This window comes from Ornithodoros turicata, chromosome 1 (genome assembly GCF_037126465.1).
Source record: "Ornithodoros turicata isolate Travis chromosome 1, ASM3712646v1, whole genome shotgun sequence".
NCBI lineage: Eukaryota > Metazoa > Arthropoda > Arachnida > Ixodida > Argasidae > Ornithodoros > Ornithodoros turicata.
The window spans coordinates 189,177,479-189,184,932 of NC_088201.1; the positions used below are offsets into that span (position 1 = coordinate 189,177,479).

Genomic DNA, 7,454 nt, shown 5'->3' on the forward strand with positions numbered 1-7,454 from the left:
ACGAATTGGGAGCGCTAAAACCAACAACGCACACGCTTGTTGCACCAGCAACACATTTTACAACGCACGGACGACACGCTTAAAGGGCCTGGTGAATTTTAAGGTCCTTTCTAAACGACTAGGAAATGATTACGTTTATGATTGATTACTCGGTTCTTGTTAACAGCTTTGATGATGAGCAGGCTCTACCGATTTTCCTGACCGACGGGCTATTGAGTCCACTGTTGAGAGCATCATGGGCGGATTTTTGCGATTCTTGGGCCTTTTGTTGATAGACTAAGCGTGACTAACCGTGGTGGCCTTACCAGAAGAAGTGTGCCAAACGAAGCACGAGATTTCCACTGAACCGACAGTCGGAAAGACGGGGCGTTGCTAAAGTGACTATTGGATCCGTGTTGAGCATATCTGAAGTGGCCTACAGTTGCAGGTTGAGAGGCTCTGCAGTGCATAGTTTCGCATAGAGATCATCGCTGTCTTCAGCTCTGACTTAAGGCTGGTTTAGAGTCCGACGGAGTAACTACGCGCGGCGCACTGCAGAGGATCGCGAGCCGTCGTTGGTGAGTTCATAGTTGGACGACACTCGGCGAAGCGCGGCGCGGCGGCAATGCGCAACTACGTCAGCCGCCGTAGGGGGACTAGAGCAACGCTCTACATATGGCGGTGGCCAGCGTGCTGTGCACGGTAGAGCTCCGGTAGAATCGCATTTTCTAATATGGCGTCGCCCATTGCGCTTCTGCTCGAAACTGGAAAGGAACATCCGTGCCTACCCAGGCAACGCATGGTGCGCTAGTATACGTCTAAAAGACGTCTAAGTTGGATAGGTATAACAGCGATTTAGCCCTTTTTTAGACCAAACGTCTAAAATGGGACAGCACCTGTCTATCCACTGAGCCGTGATATAGACATGTATTAGCCATGACGTCTAAAATTACACATAATGTATACCTAAATTTTGGCACTAGGGGCCCATGAATTGGTTCCTCACGTGCACATGCAGGTATGTGTGGTTCATGTACAGAATGTCTATACAATTCAAAGAGGCACCATGGATGTTGGTACAAGATGTATTTCTATTAACATTGACTAGAGTTGCAAATGTGCGGACAAGTTACCAGACATTGTGAGCACTTCCCCTCTTGGCACAATGACATACCAACAAATCGCAGTACTTGTATCACTGTTAGCTGAAAGCAAGGCCTCTGTTTTCGGGTCCATGGACTGATCTTGATTACTCGAAAGGCAAGAAGTACTTTACACACGTGTGAGGTGGTAGACGACTGTGGGTAGCAGGAAGGAACGTATCCAAGATACACTGAAAATAAAAACAATATATATGATAAAACTTTAAACGACTGTATGTAAAAATGTTGGATGCAGCATGTTTACTGAAGAACTGAAATTTATGCATATCTTTTATTCAGGAACTATGCAAGTGTCAAGTATTTCCCTATTCATACATGTCGGATCATATTATGCTTGTGCAGAACCCATTTGACTCCCCACTGACAGTTCGAGGAAGAAACCTTTTTCTATACACTTGCATAAGACCATGGCAAAATTAGAGAGTGGGCGACGTCAGGTAATCCCAGCACTCCTTGCATGGGGGCAAGCATAGTAGTCCATGCTTTATTTTTCCTGACTTTGATACAGCATGGGTCATGAGCTGAAAGACGAGAAACTGAAGTAGTTCGCAGAGCTTCGCCTACCTCGATGTAACGCAAGTTAGTTACCAATGTTTGAAGAAGTGCTAGACATTCTGGGACTTTATGAAGTCGGCGTTACTAAAGAGACCGTGACGTGACACATCCTAGTCTGCAAGTGAAAATACGCAAAAGCAAAAAAAAGCAAAAGGAAATGGTGTTACGGAATCTGAAAAGTAATCATTGTGACAGCCTGCACTTAAATGGCATCAATTACATTACTACGATGCAGTTCACACATACCAACTGTATGACACTAGCATCAGATTAGCTAGCACATTGAAATCCAGCAATATTGAACTACAGCACAGTCAGATCTGAAAAGGTAACGGTTTTCGTTTACCTGAAATGTGATTGTAGCTGCAGCTAAGCTGAAGTGCCAACAAATGACTCATAGGACAGGCGGTGTATTAGTCACTTCCAATCCATGAACCTGCAAGCACCTATAAAAATAATAAAGACATGAAACCAAGAGATACCCGCGCCAACATGATGTGTGCAGTTTTACACAGCCAGCTATCAAATGAAAACTGCTCAACGCAGCACTGTTTTGGAACAAATACAACAATCTTAATTATGTTGCCCCTGGCAAAGTGTTCAATGGACCCGTATTTTACTGCAACACAGACAGCACTGAACGTAATCAAACGACTGAATTTTATTACCACACATTTATTTCAGTCCCAGATCTCTATTGTGTTCGTCTCTCTTACGCGGCCACATCCTGCAGACAAAGTAAACGATATTCAGCTGCTGTGCTCCACAGCTCTACCACATGCGATTGTGAACAAAAGCAGGAACAAATATGAAAGCGAAGGGCAAGAAAGCAAGAAAACTCACCCCTGAAACCTGAAGTCCTGAGAACAAAGCGACGTTGCCTCCCTGCCATCCCTGCTACAACAGGGTTCCTTGTTACGCCATGGTTCATTGCATTGGACAGGATGCAGGAACTGCCTCGTTGACCCAAAGATTGCAAGACAAAATACGCGCGACGCCGGGCAAGAAATAAACTTACTAAACTCCTAAACACTTCTGTAGCGTGAGCTCCCAACAACAAGCCGAACGCGACCGAACAAGTTTGGTTTGAACCCTGACCGTTGCGCTGGCTGCGCCCTCTGCCGACGCCGATTTCAAACTGGCGCGCCGAGGGCCGAGGGCTTCGCACCTATTTTCGTCTCACTGCAGCACTCTCGCAGTCGTGTTTTATTTTACCTGCTTGTAACGATCTCCCATTCATTCATACTAGGTTGTTCATGGGGTCAGTGCAAAAATTGAATTTAATCACGTTGAACCTCACTGTTGCAAGGCACACGGTTCGTACTCACCCTGTCGTGACAGCAGCAAAAACGAGCTACTTTGATTTTTCGCAGAGTACAAAGGCAACGCCATGTTATGGCCCCTGTGAAAATAGTTGCATACATCTTTGATGCAAGTCAAAATGTGACCAACATATGACACGCTTTGAGACGTCTAACAGTAGACGCCTACAGCGAAATATCTCGGCCATGTCTCGTAGACCACACCTTTTAGACGTCTAAATAATGCATAGCGTTATGAACAGCTTCTAGACGTGTAAACCCAGTCAGCCATATACAACCTTAGGATGTCCCATGGAGTAACGACCTCGGATAACCAGACGTCCGCAGGACGTCGAGTCGGGAAACTTCCCACGGATGGAAATTGTACTAACATAGTTTGTTCAATGTTACCGCCCGAACCGGTCTACAGGACATCCTGGCCGACGAAAAGAGGACACATTTTAGATAATTTGAGGCATGCAGGGGGCTGTTCTGTGGTTATCCTACGGACGCTGTGGCAGTTTTTATTGGGTTCTACAGGTAGTATATGATTTTATTTTATTTCTCTATTTTATTTACTTGTGGTGGTTACACAGTAAAGACAGCATATACAGAACAAAGAACGTTTATTACACAATAAGAAACCTCAAAGCGGCACATCTGCGAGTGCTACAGTCCCATAGTCTGGAGGAATGTAGTTCACGTGTAAGTCAGCTTCCACATCTTCCCTGCAAAAGAACAGGTTTCAGATTTTTCTGGAGCATACTAGCTATAGCTTTCACAACACTGAGCATAGCTTTATTTTGTCACCGTCAGTTAATTCCATGCGTCGTTCTAGACCTACACAGATACATTTGTCACAACGCAAAATGCACCTCTGAACCAGCCGTACGACCCGCATTCAAATCAGAGATACTACCTGAAAACACTTTCCCTATCCGAAATATGTGGCACTCTGACAGGACAGGTGTAGCCAGTACCCACCTCGATCACCGATGTTACCGCTTGAGCGAACACCGTTTGTTGCTTGACATATCCGTGGCTGATGTGAGAACATGGAGCTTGATGTGGCTTGAGATCCGAGCTGTTGTGAGAACTTGGAGACTGCAATATGGCGGCCGGCTCCCTGCTGCCTGACCTGTTGTGGAAGACGAATATGAGCTGCGTCTGCTCGCCGTTCTGTTTTTGCATAGCTTACCTGTACACGTTGCTGCTTCAGCGATACTTTAACTGAAGCGTGTACAAGTACCAACTTGGGTAGCTGACACACTCATCGACGGGCAAACCGGTCAAAACCAACCGCTACGGCCGCCTGCCCACTGTTGCCTGCCGTGAGCTGCTCTCGATTTCGTGCATGATCTCCTACCCCAGTCAAAAATGCGTCGCGGTAATGAACTGCATTTTGGGATCACAAGCACCAACGAAGCCAACTTGCGAGCAAGGTACACTAGATTAATGCTTATTGAAGTCGCAGCACTAATTCTAATCGAATTTCACGGCGAAGTCTACTGACACGGATGTCCACACAACGTCCTCTGTCCATCCGACGTCCGTAGTTCATTGTATAATTTTGGGACATTAGATATCCTTTAAGGGTATCCTACGGAGATCTATAGGACATCGATTCAGGCAGTTTGTTCTGGGATAATAACCGGACATCCATAGGACAGATGTGGTTGACTGGGAATTTATCGGTATCCCTAAAGTCTCAAGTTATCCCATTTTTAGACGTATACTAACGCATCATTACCTGGGAGGAGTAGACGAGTAAACTGGTGTAATGATCGTGAGAATAGCATGGCCTTGAGCTTGAAAGCACAAACGCAGAGTGAAGGACGGAAAACAAAATGAGTAGGCTCTACAGCTGTGAGCCTTGTTCTCTATAGTCTATTCACTCGGTGCTTGCGCTTTGAAGCACAAGGCTATGCTACCTACATCCCCTTCGTTTTAATATCTTCTGTCAAACACAAAAGGAAATCACGCTCAGGTACAGCACTTATCACAGCCGGATGCCGAGGTCATGCTGAGGTTTTGATAACCTGAACAAGATGTCTAGGCAGTATTTTGCCTTTTAACAATATAAGGCAACATGGGTGTGAGAAAAAAAATCGTCCAGCTTGGACTTCATATGCACCCATGCCTGATGATCGAGATAGATGCGCTCAATAGGAATCCATTTGTCAGAGTACACCACAAAATCTGCCCACAGACAATCTGTCAGAACCATCTGTCCAAGAACCTGTGCATAGTACTCGTGATCCCTCTTAAAGGTCAGATATGCCGATTTTGAAGTGCCGCAGAACTGAGTGATACTCGCGCTGTGTGTTCATTACCTAACACTGAATATGTGTGCGAAATATCTTGCTCCAACTGTGCGTAGTTTTTTAGAAAACAGTTTTTTTAGTTCCCACGCCCGGCCGTCAAACCGTCGGCAAACCCTGCGCACGGGCGCACCGACGTCACTGCTCTCGGTTTATCTGTCTTTGGCTTGGCATGGACTCTTGGCTTGGCCGCTTGGCTTCTTTCGTTTCGTCCTCAGTAGTAAGTACTGACCACGATTATCCGGAAACGCACATCTGGCCTGGACGCCATTAATTAGCAATTAGAGCTAATTGGGACCCCCCACATTAATCAGCACCCTCCAGGGAGCCATCACACTAATTGGGGAACGTCTATCTCGCGTCCAGACCAGTTGTGCGTTTCCGGATAATCGTGGTCATAAAAAATAAAAAAATAGGCAGAAAATAAAATAAAAAGATAGAAATGGAGTGGAGAGAAACAATTTATTCGAAAATCAACGATGCCGCGGCGAAGAAGCCGCTCCGCAACACCCGAGTGACCAGCGTCCGCCATGTTGGTAGTTTGCACCCAGCAGTTGCAGAGATCGACGACAGGTGGCCACTTAGTTGCAAGGCATCACACCAGATGGCGCCACCATCATAGCTCTAGACGAGAAAGACAGAACAAGATACTAGCGGCGGGTAAAAATGACAGCACTGCTAAGCAAGTCTAGGCATGCGAGAGAAAAGGTCTAACCGCTACTGCTAAACAGAAAACAGTACACATCGCGGGAAAAAGGCTTACGGGGGGACGATCGCTTAGGCCTAACCCCAACACTACGCAGCTAACACAAGGCGGGAACCACACATCGCTAAACATGCGAGAAAAGGCTTAACACGAGCGCGGTCACCGCTAAACACGGCAAACATACGAGGAAAGAGGCTTACGGGGGGGCGATCGCTTAGGCCTAACCCCAACACTACGCAGCTAACACAAGGCGGGAACCACACATCGCTAAACATGCGAGAAAAGGCTTAACACGAGCGCGGTCACCGCTAAACACGGCAAACATACGAGGAAAGAGGCTTACGGGGACGATCGCTTAGGCCTAACCTCAACACTACGCAGCTAACACAAGGCAGGAACCACACATCGCTAAACATGCGTCAACAGGCTTGGACACCGCAAAACAAGTCTAAACATGCGAGAAAAGGCTTAACACGAGCGCGGTCACCGCTAAACACGGCAAACATACGAGAAAAGGAGCGCGTCAAATCACTCACCTTTTCCCCCGCGGCAACTTCCAGGCAGAAACTGAGCGAGCGCGGAGAACACACACGTACGTCTGCTCTCTACGAGATCCAGCCAGAAAGTGAGCGAGCGCGCGGAGCGCACGTCCGTCTTCCGCGACGGTCCGAGAGAAACTGAGAGAGGCGACGCGCAGCGGCCGCTATGGATGCGCGCGCGCCCTCTGCTCCACCCGTCCGCGCATGCGCGCGCGCGCTCGCTGCTAGCTCCCTCTGCGCCGGCCGCGGGTGTTTTCGGTTTCGGCTCTCTGCTGCGCGCGCGCTCCTAGCGGCGACGGGTGGCTTTTCAGTTTCACTTTCATTCTCCGTTCTTTGCGCGCGCGCGCGTTTATCTCTATAAAGGCAGCGCGCACCGCGCTCGCGTCATCATTCTGACCGATACGTGGAAAACGCCATGTGTGGTTTATTCTCCTGCGTTTCTCGTCGTCGCAAGGAAAAGACAAAAAACGAAGAACTTCGCGAATTTATACGCGGCATCGTGGAGGAAGCCTTTCAAGTCCACCGTCTGGAATGGTTGCAAGCACGTCAAGAAATGTGTCAGGACAAGATGAAGACGCTCGACCGCATCTTAGCGGCGGACAGACTGGCGAAAAAGAAGTCCAACTTTAGCCTGGACAATCTGTATTGGGAACGCAGTTCCGATGTAGAGGACGACGACGAGGATGTGTAAATAAAAAGCGATGCATTTCTCTTCGAGTCTCAGTCTCTTCTTTCTCTTCGTGCAACGTGTACGCACGCAACATGTCTTCCCCCGAACCTTTTCGTTTCCGTCATCCCTTTCGCTGTATCTTAAGCGGCCCCTCCATGTGCGGCAAATCTACGTTCGTTGCTAACGTGTTGAGGAACCTGAACGACGTGGTAGACAAGCC

At 47.7% G+C, this 7,454-nt stretch overlaps 1 long non-coding RNA gene across 1 annotated transcript; it reads right to left on the bottom strand.

The window, feature by feature from the left end:
• Positions 1-5,764: 5,764 nt before the first annotated feature.
• Positions 5,765-6,740, bottom strand: LOC135374362 (uncharacterized). Its single transcript, XR_010416861.1, has 2 exons — positions 6,562-6,740; positions 5,765-5,943 (listed from the first exon to the last, which is right to left on the bottom strand). It is a non-coding gene; the product is annotated as an uncharacterized LOC135374362 (long non-coding RNA).
• Positions 6,741-7,454: the final 714 nt, after the last annotated feature.